Source organism: Emys orbicularis, chromosome 1, assembly GCF_028017835.1.
Source record: "Emys orbicularis isolate rEmyOrb1 chromosome 1, rEmyOrb1.hap1, whole genome shotgun sequence".
NCBI lineage: Eukaryota > Metazoa > Chordata > Testudines > Emydidae > Emys > Emys orbicularis.
This window is the reverse complement of record NC_088683.1, coordinates 137,466,238-137,483,141: the sequence shown is the minus strand read 5'-3', so window position 1 is coordinate 137,483,141 and position 16,904 is coordinate 137,466,238. Positions and strand designations below refer to the sequence as shown.

Sequence of the window (16,904 nt, the reverse complement as noted above, 5' to 3'; positions counted from 1 at the left end):
TATCACTCTTATTCTGGTACTATATTGAAGAATACTCCCTGTGCCTCCCTCAATAAAACAGTCAGAAAAAGTAGTGTATGAGGAGTCAGCAGTTTTTGAGACATTATAAACAGTAGCAACAGCAAAGACAGATACAGCTGTGTACATTGCTGGCCTATGCAAATACATACTATTATTGTTTTCCCTAGTGTTTCCGCATTCATTCCTTCATATTGCTTTTATTGCATCTTGCCCTTAAATAAGAGTACAAGCTCTTTGCAGCATCAGCTCTGTCTTTTTATTCTGTGCTTACCCAGTACCTAACACAATGGGTCCCTAATTCTGATAGGAACACATTAGTGTAATTTTAAAAAGAAAGCAGTTCTACCTCCTGCTACCAGTCTGCATAATACAAGTATTTCTTTAGCATTACATGCTGCTGGAGGAAGATTTTGTGGAAAAATAGTGTGTATACTTTGACTACTGTATCTTGTCTTTTTCCCTTATACCAGCAAAAAAACTCCATCATGCTTATTTATATTTTTGTCCATTTCCAGTTTATGGATAAATTAGTCCAAAGCTCTGTCTGAAGGGCATCCTCCCCATAAAAATTTTGCATTTTCTCTTTTTTATATGAACCAACAGTGAAACATGGAACATAGCATTACCATCAACATACACCCCCATTTTGAGAACTCATTCTTCTAATCAAGCACTGTGTAATTCATAAGCCTAACCTTTCATGTTGTAAATACCTGAGGAAAAAATGGTGCAGATCCAAGATGCAAGTTCAAGTGAATCATCAATAGCAAAAGTCCTTAATGTAAGTTTTATAAAGGAATGTAAAACCAAATCCTGACATCTTAACTTTTGATATACTGTATTAAACCTAAATATTGAAGAATGAATAGGCCAATTTTTTGCTTTGTCAACTTTAAATTTTATGAATGTAACACTTTCAAGAAATTGATGGGACCTTTAACAACCTGTTCTTCATCCAGTATAAGGCTAATAATGAAAATGTACTGGGACTCTTTGCAGGGGACATGATGCTCCCCAAAATAATCTATTTCAACAAAACAGTGTAGCTTAGCTTTAACAAAAGAAAGACTTGAGATTGCCATCGCTCAATGTGAAGATGATGATGCAAAAATAGTTCTATCCAAAAACCTTGACCAGGCAAAGCCACAATTTCCCAATAAACAAAAGGTAACTTACAAGGCAATGTTCATAAAACATTGGCTCAGTCCCACAAAATCTTGTTTGTTGCAATAAACCACTTTATTCATGAAATATTTGCCAGGATTTAAGTGCACCGGAACTGTATGAAATAGTAACAGAATGAGCAGTATTACCAGTTTAAGCTTATTATCTTATACCTGAATACATAGGGAGGTTTTTTGTTTTTTTTTTTTGTTTTTTTTTAAACAGCTGGATATAAACCACTGCAAAAAACAAAACAAAACAAAAAACAAAAAAACCAGACTTGCTTATAAGTCATACAAAACTTTTAAATACCCTTTAAAATTAATTATGTGGATGTAACATTTGGCTTAAATCAGACTTTAGAAAATAGATACTATATAGGTAAGCCAAAAAGTTTTAATTTTGTGAAAGTCACTAGCACATCTGATTTGCATTCAAGTAAATAGATTTGAAGAACTCTACGAATAACATGATGGATGTAAAATTATTTGTGAAAATATCGTGACGCTAGTAAACCAGGTGTCAGCTTTTGCCAAGGCTACAGGAGTCACGTGTTCACTAACAAATTCATAGCTGGAAACCAGATCAGCTCACCTGTATGTTAATATTGTTCAACATGGGTATTAAACTTGTGAGAATGTGTTTAGTCTCTATAAAATGCATGTAAGTTGCTGCATGCATTAATCTTACTTGTGATGTTTGCATCCCATGCTATAACATAATATGTTAGTTTTGCTTTGTAATTGTTAAAATGCCTACTCTAAACTTGTAAACCTAGGCAGGAAAAGTGATTCCCCTGCCCATCCAGAAGAACTATCTAGTTTAAATGGGCCATCGTGGGACATCACAACACACAGGCTGGTTTAATGGCCCGACACACATGAAGGTGCTACGTACAAGAAAGGACAGTTACCTGTTCCGTAACTGGCGTTCTTCGAGATGTGTTGCTCAGGTGTATTCCACTATAGGTGTGCATGCTCGCCACGTGCACCGGTGCCGGAAGTTTTTCCCTTAGCAGTATCCGTAGTGGGGAAGCACCGCTGCGACCCCTGGAGTGGCGCCGGTATATCGCGCCGTAAGGCCCCTTTATGGCGCGATATGTCGGCACCACCCCAAGGGTCGCAGCGGTGCTCCCCCCACCCTCAGTTCCTTCTTGCCAGACAACTCCGACAGAGGGGAAGGAGGGCGGGACGTGGAATACACCTGAGCAACACATCTCGAAGAACGCCAGTTACGGAACAGGTAACTGTCCTTTCTTCTTCGAGTGATTGCTCATGTGTATTCCACTATAGGTGACTCCAAGCTATACCTGATGGAGGCGGGTAGGAGTTTAAGTGTAAAGTTTTAAGGGTTACCCGGGCGGAGCACCGCCCTACCAAACCCGGCATCATCCCTCATTTGGGAGATGATCGCATAGTGCGATGAGAAGGTGTGGACAGAGGACCACGTAGCAGCCCTACAGATGTCCTGAATAGGGACATGAGCCACATAGGCCACTGACGAGGCCTGGGCTCTCGTCGAATGAGTCTTCACAATAGGAGGCGGGGGAAACCCTGCCAGGTCGTAACAGGTGCGAATGCACGAGGTGATCCAGTGGGAGATCCACTGGGTGGAAACCGGTCGTCCCCTCATGTGCTCGGCCGAAGCAATAAAAAGCTGGGGGGACTTCCTAAATGACCTGGTTCTGTCCAGGTAAAAGGCCAGCGCTCTGCGCACGTCTAACATGTGCAGGCGGCACTCTTCATTGGAGGAATAGGGCTTAGGACAGAGGATCGGGAGGAAAATATCCAGATCCATGTGAAAAGCAGAGACTACCTTCAGCAAAAAGGCGGGGTGAGGGCGGAGCTGAACCTTGTCCTTATGGAAGACCGTATACGGCAGTTCAGAGATCAGGGGCCTGAGCTCGGAGACCCAGCGGGTTGAGGTGATAGCCACTAAGAACGCCACCTTGCACGAAAAGTGGGACCACGAACATGTGGCTAAGGGCTCAAAAGGAGGCCCTGTGAGGCGGGAGAGAACCAGGTTCAGGTTCCAGAGTGGGACCGGGAGTCTGCCGTAAGGGAATGCCTGATCTAAGCCATTTAGAAACCGGGACGTCATGTGATGTGAAAACACCGAAAGGCCCTGCACCGGGGGATGGAAAGCCGAAATGTCTGCCAGGTGCACCCTGATGGAGGAGGGCGGCAGCCCTTGGGTCCTAAGGGAGAGGAGGTAATTGAGGACAAGCTGGATAGACGCGGAAGAGGGAGAGGAACGTCTATCCCTCGCCCACATAGAGAACATATACCACTTAGACAGGTAGGTTCAATGCGTGGAGGGTTTCCTACTTTCCAGCAGGACCCTTCTAACATCCTCAGAACACCTCCCCTCCTCTTCATTCAACCATGGAGCAGCCACGCTGTCAGGTGGAGCGGGGCGAGGTTGGGGTGGAGGAGACGACCTTCCTCCTGGGAGAGGAGGTCTGGGCAGAGTGGCAGCCTGCGAGGGGGGCCCGCTAAGAGTTGCAGTAGGGTCCCGTACCAATGTTGACGGGCCCAGTCCGGGGCTATGAGGTTAACCTGCGTCCCGTCTGACTTAACCTTCTGTAGGACCCTGCCTATTAGGGGGAAGGGCGGGAAGGCGTACAACAGGGGCCCCGACCATGGAAGCAGGAACGCATCCGATAGCGCCCTGTCGCCCTCTCCCGCCCTGGAACAGAATCGGGGACACCGGCGATTCTGGGCGGTGGCGAACAAGTCTACCTGGGGAAGATCCACCTGGCCACCTCCTTGTGCAAGGACCACTCGTGCTGTTGGGAGAAAACCCTGCTCAGGCGGTCCGCGAGCGTGTTGCTCTTGCCGGGCAGGTAAAAGGCCCGCAGGAGTAGGTCGTGGGCTATACAGAACTCCCACAGGAGCTGGGCTTCCTGGCATAAAGCCCAAGAATGCGTGCCCCCCTGCTTGTTGACATAATACATGGCGGTCGTCTTGTCTGTGAGGACTCTGACCACCTTCCCCTGTATGTGGTGGCAAAAGGCCATGCACGCCAGGCGTACGGCCCTGAGCTCCCTGACGTTTATGTGCAGGGTCAGTTCCTCGGGTGACCACATACCCTGGGTCCTGAAGTCCCCCACGCGGGCTCCCCAGCCCAGGTCCGAGGCATCCGACACTAGATCTAGCGAGGGAGAGGGCTCTCGGAAGGGGATACCCCGGAGCATGTTGCTCGGGAGGGACCACCATTGGAGGTCTGCCACTACCGTTGGCGGCACTGTGATGACCTTGTCCAGGCCGTCCCTGGCCTAGGAGTACCGGGAGGCCAGCCAAAGCTGAAGGGGCCTCATCCAAAGCCGGGCATGTCGCACCACATAGGTGCATGCTGCCATGTGGCCTAGGATTTGGAGGAACACCCGTGCCGTGGTGACCGGAAAGGCCGTGGCCGAGGCGATGAGCGCTTTGAGCGTCTCGAATCTGTCCCGTGGGAGGGAGGCTGTGGCCACCCGGGAATCTAACAGCGCCCCTATAAAGCTTATGCGCTGAACCGGGATTAACGTGGATTTCTCCTCGTTTACCAGTAGGCCTAGAGCTGCGCAGGTGTCCAGCAGGAAATTCATCTGCTGCTGCACTAGAGACCGAGACCGGCCCTTGAGGAGCCAGTCGTCGAGGTAGGGGAAGATCTGCAGCCCTTTCCTCCTGAGGTGGGCCGCCACCACCGCCATGAACTTTGTAAATACCCTGGGGGCAGTAGAGAGGCCGAAGGGGAAGACCATAAACTGGAAGTGGTCCTGACCTATCAGGAAACAGAGGAAGCGCCTGTGACCCTCGAAAATGTGGATGTGGAAGTACGCATCCTGGAGGTCCAGCGCCGCAAACCAATCCCCCTGGTCTAAGGATGGAATAATAGAGGCCAGGGACACCATGCGGAATTTGCAACGCACCAGGAACTGGTTGAGATTCCGCAGATCGGGGATGGGCCAAAACCCGCCCTTCGCCTTTGGGATGAGGAAATACCTGGAGTAAAATCCCTTGCCCTGGTATTCCCGAGGTACCCTTTCCACAGCTCCCAAGGAGAGAAGGTGCTCTACCTCCAGACGGAGGAGGAGGGCATGGTCCGGGTCCCCGGCCAGCTCCCGGGACGGGGGATGGTTGGGAGGAATTGAAACGAACTGCAACCTGTACCCTTGGGAGATGGTGCTGAGGACCCATCGGTCCGACGTTATACGGGACCATTGCAGCCGGAAGGCTGATAAACGGTTGATAAAACACAACTTTATTAACTGGGGGAGGGGGTACACTGGCAGCAGGCCCCGTGACCCCCCTCAACGAGTCAAAAACGCCGTTTCCCTGGCCTCTTGGCCTTCGAAGGCCCAGGTCTTGGGGCCGAACGGGATTGGCGTTGGGACCAACGCCTCTGCTCTCTCTGCCGCTTAGGCGGGGGTTCGTATCTGCCCCGAGCCGGAGGAGCAGAGGTTTGAGGCCTGGGCTTGTCCTTAGAGGGTGGGACGTACAGGCCTAGCATCTGCAGGGTGGTGCGGGAGTCCTTCATCCCGTGCAGACGGGTGTCTGTCTGGTCAGCAAATAATGCTTTGCCATCAAATGGCAGGTCCTGCATTATAGACTGGGACTCCATGGACAGCCCCGAGAGCGAGAGCCACGACGCCCTTCGCATGGAGACTGCCGAAGCCATCGAACGAGCGGCTGTGTCCGCTGCATCCGAAGCCACCTGGAGAGCTGCTTTGGCCGCAGCCGCACCCTCGTCGACCAAAGCCCGGAACTCCTTCTTGTCCTTGTCTTGAAGGAGGGGTTCGAACTTGGGGAGGGAACCCCAGAGATTAAAATCATAACGGCTCAGCAGTGCCTGGTGGTTGGCCACTCTGAGCTGTAAGTTCAAAGGAATTAAGTCTCCGAGCGTCCTTGTCCTTTGGTGTGGGCGCAGGCTGGCTGTTCCGCTCATGGTGGTGAACTGACTCTACCACCAAAGAGTTTGGAGCTGGGTGGGTGTATAGGTACTCGTGACCGCTTGTGGGAACAAAATACTTCCTTTCGGCCTTCTTGGAAATGGGGCCAAGGGAGGCCAGGGTCTGCCACAGGCCGGTGGTGATGTTGGCCACTCCCTGATGGAACGGGAGGGCCACACGCCCCGGTGCCGAGGACATTAAACCATGTGTCAGAGGGCTCCTCCATCTCCTCGGCCTGGAGCTCGAGATTTGCTGCCACCCTCCTAAGCAGCTCCTGGTGCGCCTTAAAGTCCTCCTGAGAGGCCGGAGGTGGTACCGCGACTGAATCGCCTGGTGCCGAGGAGGTAGATGGTGCGGTGCCTTCAGGAACCGACGGCATCGTAGGCTCGACGTCCGGGTCCTGTCCCAGGGTCGGTGCCGGAGGTTCGGCGCCCGCAGCCCGATCCCGGTGCTGAGGAGGCGACGCAGGGTGGCCCTGAGAGGCTCCCGCCACGGAGCGAGGTCCCGGCTGTGCAGGTGCCTGAGGCCACGGTGCCAACTGGCACCATTGTCCTTGCCAGGAACAGCCTGGCACTGAGATGCATGGAGCGCCGGCAGCACTGGTTGCTGCTGCGGCGTGGTGCGGTGCGACCCGGGGAGAGACGGCTGCACGCCGACGCCGAAGTCCTCGAGGAGCGCACGGTGCCATGGGAATGACTGGAGCGGTCTCTATCGTGACGGCTCCTGCCACGAGACTTGGACCTGGATGACGTGGACAGGTAGATGTCCGAGGAGCTGTCTCTGTACTCCCCGCGGCACCTGTGGCCACGGCGCCTCGGTGCCGAGAACTCTCGGGACGCATTCCGAGCACGGCGTCTCTGACGGCAGGCGCTAGAGTACGAGCGCCGGTGCCGACGGCATCGGGAACTGTTCCTGTCAGACTGACTCGAGGAGGAACGGCGTCGCCTCTTGTCACCTCCTCTACGGCGCCCAAGACCGGAGGAGTGGGACTCGCTCACAGAAGAGCCGGCACGCGGAGTCGAAGTGCGTCGCGGGCCTCTGCTCGGCACCTCGACCCGGGAAGGTACCTCAACCTCCGATACCTCCAGGGAGGGCTGATGGGCGCCCAAAGGCGGCTTTCCACGGGACCGGGGGCCGGACTGAGGTGGCGCTCCCGGCACCAGAAGGGCTAGGATGTCACGCACGGCCTGAGCTGCCTCTGGCGTCGAAGGCATGAGTACTTCAGGCGAGGCTCGCACGGACGGGACCGGACTACTCCGCTCAGCTCGAGTCGGAGGTCTCTGTCCCGACAGGGATCATGGGCTGCCCAACTCGGGTCTGGCCTCACCCTTCTCCTTCTCTTGGCGCCGCTGAGTCTTCCCTTGATTCTTACTGGGGGAGCGGTGCCAAGATGACGATGGTGCCTCGCTGCGCACCGACGACGTGGTGCCGGGCGCGGAGTCGGGTCGACGCGCCGGTGCCGGGGCCAATGCGACTCCATTAGCAAAGCACGGAGTCAGATCTCACGCTCACGCTTCGTCCGAGGCTTGAAGGAGCGGCAAATCTTACAGCGCTCACTAATGTGAGCCTCGCCCAGACAGCGAAGACACTGAGTGTGGATCGCTTCTGGGCATGGAGTTGCGACAAGAGTCGCGTGACTTGAAGCCTGGGCCACGGGGCATGCCCCGAGCCAGGCACTGACGAAAGAAAAGTTCAGCAAAGGAAATGTTCAGTGAACTAGATGCCACTAAGGCTATAAACACTGCAGCCAAGGCTGGAGCAAGTTCCGACTACCTTCAAGAAGGAACTGAGGGTGGGGGGAGCACGCAGCCCCCTTTATGACACGATATCCTAAGTTCAGCTTGCCTGAGTGGCAAGATAGAGGAGTGCCCAAGAGGACTGTCTGTGACTCCAGGATAAGACTGTTACAGCAATCCAGGAGTTCACATTTGTTACTGAGTTGTTGAAATCTAATTATAGACCATACCACCAGTTTGGGGTGTCTGCCCTGCTTTTGACAGTCTGCTCTGAGGTTGGCACGCTCGGTTGGGAGCCATTCCAGACAACATGTCAAATATGTTTTCCTAATTATTTTATTTTGGTTTCAATGACACTTAACTAAAGCAAATTATAATATATACTGAGTGGAAGCCAATAGAGTAACACAAGTAAACACAACGTTGGAAGCAAGTTTAAGGAGGGCAACTTTTGTATAGGCACAAAAACTATGCCAACATTACGTGGGATTTTATAGCTATAATTAGTTTATGTGATTTATTCAGTAAAATACTATAATAATTGGTGGAAATTTTTAGTTTCTCACATAAGGATTACATTTTCTTAAAAACATAGAAAAAGATGCATTATTTTGGCTTACACTGGAAACCCAACTCACTCCCAACAACCAAATAACCACCAAACCATAATGTGTCCTTAATCTAATGTAATACTGATTATTTATCTTTACCTGTGATCTATTTTATATAGAGTAATAAGGATCCAAACAGTCACCAGCCAAACACATAAATACAAATAAAGGGTAACTCCACAGTACATTTCAGCTTCCACCTTTGACAAAAAAGACGTGTAACATGCTCAGAGACTTAAAGAACTTTTTCAAAGAAAAACTACTAAAAACAGTATAATATGTTTTCCGTGAAATAGCCAGAGAAACCCTGTGGCTGCAGTGGGGTGCTGTGCTCAGATTTAAGAAAAGTTTTATCATTAACGTTAAGTGTAACAGTACATACAGTGTTTTAATATGAGTTTAATCGTTATTCAGTCAACACACCCATGAGAGTTTTGCATAAGAAATACAGAATCAGAATTCCTGACGTTTTCTATTGTCAAGTTACTCAGACCTTCCTGACACTCCCAAATGAGGAACAGTCCCAGTATCCTAAAGGCTACTGTCACTGTTGAAGACACCGTTGGCTATTGGATTATCTGTTTTTTGTGTCACAATAGCGGACCTGTAGTTTCAGGAACTTGTAGAGATCACTGAAAGTTTTGCCCATATATTGTCAATGTATAAAATACAAAAAACAAAAAAAGTCTGCAACTACTCTTAGGGTCCAGGAGGAACCCTCAATTTGCTGTGGGTGGATTTGTTTGTTTGTTTTTAATTTGGCCAGGACGAAATTGGGGAAAAAAAGGTGGAAGAGATTGGAAAAACAAAGACCGACCAAACTACCCTCCCCCTTCTGATATGAATTGAAATCTAAGATCTTATCCGCACAAAGATGCACCAGGTTTAACTAAAAGTGTATTTTTAAAACAGTTTAGTTAAATTAATGCAAGTTTGTGTGTAGCTTTTCTTATTTCAGTTTAAGAGTGTCATTTATTTAGCATAATTGATTATAAACAGATTACATAATTAAATAAAGCATTCTTAAACATTTTTAAGAGTACTCACACACAAACTTGCACTGGTTAACTAAATTAGTTTAAATACACATACCTATTAAACAAGTGCAAGTTGTGTGTAAATAAGGCCCAATTCTATTATTTAATAATATCCTCTGTGGAGGCTGAGTCGGAGATTTTCATGTCATCACCAGTTATTCTCCCATTGCAACAAACCATGGGAGAATCCAAAGTTGACAACACAGACCAGGACAGAAGACAGACCCAACAGATGCAACATAAGTAGCCCTTCCTAGGGCCTCAGTCAAAGATGGCACGTAAAATGATCAGTTCCAATGTAGAGGAATTCTCTGAAGAGAAGGCTGATGTTCTGTCTGGCATGAAAGTAGACATCACATGCCTGTAAGAGAGACAGAGACAACAGCACGAAACATCCCTGGTATGCATATTGCTGCGAACATCTAAAGCAACGTTTATGGCAGCGTGATACTTGTATACAACAGAAGACTAGTGGGAAACACTATGGTACAATGGAACTTATGGCTGAACATGATAGCAGTTGTCTCTTTACAAACCACCAGGTGAGCAGCTTGCATGGCCAACCGACTAAACACTGCCAGAAAGAACATGCCTGGTCACTGGCAACTTCAACAGTCAGGCCACCATATGGGGATACCCCAACAATGAAAACAGTGGGGAAAAAAGTTGAGAAATAGATGGCAAAAGAAACTGATCCTGCTCTATGAACTTCCCCAGACCCCACCAAGGACCAACGTACCTTCCATAGTGCAAAATGGAACAAGGAGTATAGCCCTGACCTAGCCTCTCTCATCTCTGAAAATGAAAGGCAACTTCAGAAGGGAGACATGGCACCAATCCCAAGATTGCAACATACACCAGCGCAAGCAACAACAGAAGCTACAACTCAGGAAACCCTAGGAACCTACAGAAAAAACAGTTACTCACCTTCTCGTAACTATCATTCTTCACGTCCATTCCAATCAAGTGTGTGCGCATGCGCACGTGCACAGTAGCTGGAAGGTTTTTCCCCTAGTAGCAACCCTAGGGTCGGCCTGGGCACCCCCTGGAGTTGCGCCTTTCATAGCGCCCATTATAGAGCCCTGCCGACCCTACACCCCTTCAGTTCCTTCTTGACGGCTACTTCTGAACGGCTTTTTTCTCTCAATACAGAAAGCTAGCGCACTGCGGACATCTAGTGAGTGGAATCTCTGCTCCCTGCCACTAGAATGCGGCTTAGGGTAGAACACCAGGAGAAAGATGTCCTGGTTAATGTGAAACTGTGATACAACCTTTGGGAGGAAAGTAGGATGACGTCTGAGCTGCACCTTGTCCTTATAGAACATGGTATAAGGGGGCTCTGAGGTTAGGGCCTTGCGTTCAGACACTCTCCTGGCCGCGGTTATTGCCACCAGGAACACCACCTTGTAAGAGAGGCAGAGCAGGGAGCATGTCGCCAACAGCTCAAAAGGTGGTCCCATGAGTCTAGAAAGGACCAGGTTTAAGTCCCAGACCAGGACAGGCTGACTGATGTTAGGTTATAGCCTGTCGAGCCATTTTAAGAACCGGCTGACCATCGAGTTAGCAAACACAGAGCGGCCCTCCTCACCCAGGTAAAAGGCCGAGCTGGTGGCTAAGTGCACCCTTATCGAATATAACAAAAGCCCCTGCTGCTTCAGATGCAGGAGGTAGTCCAGAATAAGCAGCACTGATGCTAGTGTCAGTGACAACTGGCACTGCGCCAACCAGATTGAATAGCTCTTCCACTTGGCAAGGTATGTGGTTTTCGTAGAGGGTTTTATGCTGCCAAGGAGGACCTGTCTAACCTAGTCTGAACAGGAAAGCTCCATTGGATTCAACCATGGAGCTTCCATGCCATGAGATGAAGCGACTCGAGGTTCGGATGTTGAAGACAACCGTGATCGACTCCAAGGGGAGCAACTCCATAAATTTAGCCATCACCGAGCAGGCATTTTAGGAGTACCTGCTGACGATGGCCTGCTGGTTGGATATTTGGAGTTGCAGTCCCGCCGTTGGAGTAAACCTTTTGCCCGAAAAGGTCTAATTTTTTGGCGTCCCTATTCTTGGGCAAAGGGCCTTGAAATTGTTGCCCCTCTTGCTGGTTAGCGGCGTCCACCACCAGGGAATCAGGCTGAGGGTGGAAATAGAGGTGCTCATAGCCCTTGGATGGCAAGAAGTACCGGCACTTATTGCGCTTGGCTGTAGGTGGCAGCGAGGCCAGGGTTTGCCAAAGGGTCTTGGTCATGTCTGTGATGGTCTTTATCAGCAGTAAGGCAAAACAAGCAGGGCCGGAGGGAGGCAGGATGTCCACCATAGGGTCCGCATCATCCACAACTTCCTCCGGCTTAATGCCCAGACCCTGGGTGACCCGGCGCAATAGCTGCTGCAATATCTTGGAGTCTTCCAGAGCTGGGGCTACTGAAGTGCCTGCTAGGGCCTCATCTGGTGAGAAGGAGACCACCAGGGGAAGTGGTTGCTCCCTACCGTCCCCACCTGAGGGATCCCTTGACCCTGTGGGAACTGCAGTAAGTTGGCCTGATCCCAGTGCCATCATCGGGGTCTACACCAGTGCCGGCGCCTGGTGCAGCATGTGCTCCGGGGTTCCCGTAGGCACCGTCGCAGCCAACGCCAATGACTGAGGCGGTGTCAGTGCCGGTACCGTCATCGGTACCGAAGGTCCGTCATGTGCCATAGCCGCAATCGGGGCCACTAATGCCTCCGGTGCCAAAGCAGTCAATGTCAGTGCTGCAGTCGGTGGCGGAACGAAGGTCGCAGACACCACTGATGCTGCACCTGAGCGGGACCCCTGACTCGGACCCTGGGCTTGATGGAAAGCCCACAGAGTCCAAAAGGGCTACTGCAGTGGATTTTGCCATTGAGGGGCCCACTGCATCAGTCGGGACCACCTATGGTGCCGTGAGGAGGATCTTCTGCTCCTGCTATAGTCAGAGCGGTATGAGTCCGACTCCGACTCTGAGTAGCAGGACCAGGGTGGCCCTGCTCCTCTCTAGGTAGAGCGTCGAGAAGCAGGGGACCAACTGTGCTCCCTGGATGGCGGTGCTGGAGTAGAAGGGTGCCAAAATTATGGGGATCGGCATGCCATCATTGCCAGCTTTCCCTTTGACCGCATGGGGTGCTGGGACGGAACCTGTGGTTTCGGGACGCTCTCTTGTCTCGGCGGCAAGAATGGCGCTGTGAGCCTCAATAGGCCCTGCACCACGTTGAAAGCCTCTGGGGTGGACGGGAGCAGTAGATGCTCCGGTGGGTGCAGTGAGCGAGATGGGCCCTCTGCGCCGGAGATTGGGACCGGTGCCAAAGGCTGCAATGTCCACGAAGACAGTCGGGACAGTCCTGATTTTGGGGTCTTTTTTTGTTTTTTTTTTAAATATAGGCTCCTATTACCCCCCACTCCCTGTCTCAATTTTTCACATTTGCTGTCTGATCACCCTATGTGGGGGTCACATTTTGGTACGCGCTTCACGCAAATCTGGCAAGTCTTAAAGCCATGGCATGCACTGTCAACAAATGGGGGGGGGGACAACAGGGGGAACCCCCTGTAACTGAAACTTATAAAAGAACTACTAAACTATACTAATTACTGGAAACTAACTATGTACAGCGTGTAAGGCACTGCTAATTCACTTGCCGAAGCAAGAGAAGAGCAAGGGGAAATGAATGAATCCACCTGTAATATTACTCCAACATACAAGCACTATGGAGTATGTGTCTCCCTAGTGTGGAAGACTGCCCCAAGGTACATCCCTAGACAAGGCCAGGCCTAGACCAAATGGCGCCTCAGGTGAGCAGCGTCTTCAGTGCCCCCCTCCCCCATCATTTGTTAATCTTTTGAATACCTTATTTTATTGCATTTGTAGTCTATTTCACAACTTTGATGCACGATTTGCATGCATGATTTATCCCAGTCATATATGACAATAAATTTGCACGCTAGGATCTGTATTTATTCATGTCATATATATTCAAATAAAAATATTCATTTCCTCTAAGCTTATAGAAACTTTTTAAATTTTAAGAATAACTGAAATGTACTAACATCAAGAAATTGAATTGTGCACCAACACTGAGTGCACGAGTATTAAATAGTGTTACAGTAGGTGCTCGAGAATCAATGGTTATCACCAGAAAATTTGATAGAGAATTCAACAAAATGGGTTGCTTAAAAGTTCAGTGCCCGCACCCTTGCGATATAATGTCTACACAAATGACCAATCAGAATTCCCCACCATGTGAAGATTCATTGTTGCAAATGACCTTTGCATTGCCACCAAACTGGAGAGAACTAGGGACATCAAGTGCATTCTAACAGACTCCCTAAGCATATTTAGAGAATACTATCACAGGTCCCTGAATGTCAATCCAGCAAAACATAAGTGCACACCTTCCATCTGAAACTTCATCTGGCCAAGCAAAATCTCCAGATTTCATGGAATGGTACAATTCTTGAGCACTATGAACATCCAGTGTTCCTTGGGGTAACAAATTGAATGCCGACATACAAAGAGCACATCAAGCAGTGGAAAAAAGTGAAGTCCAGGAACTGTATACTATAGAATCTGGCCAATACAAAATGGGAGCTAACTCCAAAACACTCCAAGCACTAGTCTCACATTGAGTTACTCAGTTGAGGACTATTATGCCCCAGTATGGTCACGTTCAAATGAAGCGCACAAAATTGATACTGAACTCAAGCAAACTTGTACGATCAACACAGGGTCTCTGAACCTGACCCCCACACTGTTGCTATGCTATCTCATAGGGATAGCACCACCATCAGTGAAGCGGAATGCCTTCAGTAAAACAGAGACAAAAAACAGGTGGATGATCCAAGACACCACCTGAGTCCAGAAAGATTCCACCACCTGAGTCCAGAAAGAGCCTTTCCTCTTAAAATCCCTTACCCAAAAATACCACTGTGGAAAGCTACAGAGTAACAAAATGGCAAGAAATGCTGATGATCCTGGAGAAAGTAGTTCCTTCAGAACAATAACCCTTCAGACAAAAATATTGGTACACTCTAAATCAAGCAAGAGCTGGGGTGGCAAAAGACTGGTGACAATATGACGAAGTAGAAGCTGAGGAATGATGATGCCAAATGGGAATGTGGAGAGCTTAGACTAGTGATACTCAGACCTCAGTGGTTCAGGAGCCAACTTAGCCATCAATATTACCCGAAAGAGTGACAGTAGTGTGAATGCATTGTTTCATTTACTGTATACTATACAATACATTATTCTCACAATACAATGACTGACCAAATATTCTACAGTTGGTTAATAACACAGTATAAAAGCATCCTGACTGGTTAATTAAATCACACAGTGTTTTAATATCATGTGCTGCAAAGAGCTACAGGAGACACATTAAAGAGCCACTTGTGGCTCCCAAGCCTCAGTCTGAGTATCGCTGGCGTAGACAATCACTTGAACACTGCTTGATGCACTGCCCCAGCCAACATCCGGTACCCATGAGGAACTATGTGAGGTAAGTGAGAACACAAGGTTGTCATAACTATAAAGGGAAGGGTAACAGCCCTCCTGTGTACAATACTATAAAATCCCTCCTGGCCAGAGACTCCAAAATCCTTTTACCTGTAAAGAGTTAAGAAACTCAGGTAACCTGGCGGACACCTGACCCAAAGGACCAATAAGGGGACATGATACTTTCAAATCTTGGTGGAGGGAAGGCTTTTGTTTGTGCTCTTTGTTTGGGGGAGTTCGCTCTTGGGACTAAGAGGGACCAGACATCAATCCAGGCTCTCCAAATCTTTCTGAACAAGTCTCTCATATTTCAAACTTGTAAGTAAACAGCCAGGCAAGGCGTGTTAGTTTTATCTTTGTTTTCTCAACTTGTAAATGTACCTTTTACTAGGGTGTTTACCTCTGTTTGCTGTAACTCTGAACCTAAGGCTAGAGGGGGGTCCCTCTGGGCTCTTTAAGTTTGATTACCCTGTAAAGTTATTTCCCATCCTGATTTTACAGAGATGATTTTTACCTTTTTCTTTAATTAAAAGCCTTCTTTTTAAGAACCTGATTGATTTTTCCTTGTTTTTAGATCCAAGGGGGTTGGATCTTGATCCACCAGGAGTTGGTGGGAGAAAGGAGGGGGGATGGTTAATTTCTCCTTGTTTTAAGATCCAAGGGGTTTGGATCTGTATTCACCAGGGAATTAGTGAAGAATCTCTCAAGGCTACCCAGGGAAGGGAATTAGCACTTTGGGAGTGGTGGCAGCGGACCAGATCTAAGCTGGTAGTTAAGCTTAGAAGTTTTCATGCAGGCCCCCACATCTGTACCCTAAAGTTCAGAGTGGGGAAGCAGCCTTGACAAAGGTCTTGACCAAAGATTTGGAGAGACAAACTACGAAGATAACATCCTCTTTGTCAATGGAAAGTTTTAACAAATAACAAAAATTAAACAGTGATCATGAACTAATATTAAAGGGACCAAAAAACAAAACAGGATCAACCATAAACCAAATGAGTTTTTAGATTTCTCTACCACAAGATTTCCTCCTCCAACACAAATACCTATAACCTATCCCTCTACCCTTCTGAATCTCCTGTCCCAGACACAGAAGAGGCAAAGATGTAGTTATGATAGGGGTCCCGGCTTATCTCTTGTGCAGTCAGAGTTTCTCCCCAAAAGGTAAAAATCTCATCCAGTCCACACTGTTACACATATAGAATTAATGTACTCAAAAAACTCTGAAGAAAGAACTAAAAGTAAAATTTACAAATCCACCTAAATGATTAGGCACCCAAGTCCCATTCACCTTCAGTGGGACTTGGGCACCTAAATCACCTATGCGTTTTTGAAAACTGTATCCTACAGCTTCATTCTTCTCATATGTCCTATAAAAACAGCAAAGACCCATAGGTCTGGCTCCTTTGTCCTTTCTGTTTTGTGAATCTTTGGCCTGGGAAGCAAAGCTGCAAGATGTGACCTGCTTCCTCCACTCATTCCCAACCATTTACCAAGACAACAGTACAAATCTCATAAGCTGGTAAACTGGGGGAGAAGAGGAGGGTGTTTTGGTACAGGCAACAGTATTATTTTACGGTTGTCCAAGAGACACAAACCACAGACATCCGCAGTTCTGCATATTAGTTGTTGCTTTAAAAAGTAAGGGTAGCCTACAATGGAGCTAGAAGATATGGAAGTTGGTGGTAACATTTACAGATTATAAACCTCCTTAAATCACATTAGCACCACTTCTATACCACATAATTTTGAGTTTACATTCTGTTTCATACTTGTGTAAATGAGTAGGCTGGATCTAAGCCATCCATTGAGACTTTGGTATGGATTTTTGTAATTTATCAAAATTAGATATCCGAGCGTAGGATTCTTTGATTATTGTTATACTCTGTGATACATTGCATTTC

The 16,904-nt window shown here is 48.4% G+C and overlaps 1 protein-coding gene across 1 annotated transcript in view; it reads right to left on the bottom strand.

Moving 5' to 3' along the window:
- Positions 1–16,904, bottom strand: part of CCDC91 (coiled-coil domain containing 91) — a 325,679-nt gene that overhangs the window by 252,034 nt on the left and 56,741 nt on the right. The gene's annotated exons all lie outside the window — the stretch shown is intronic.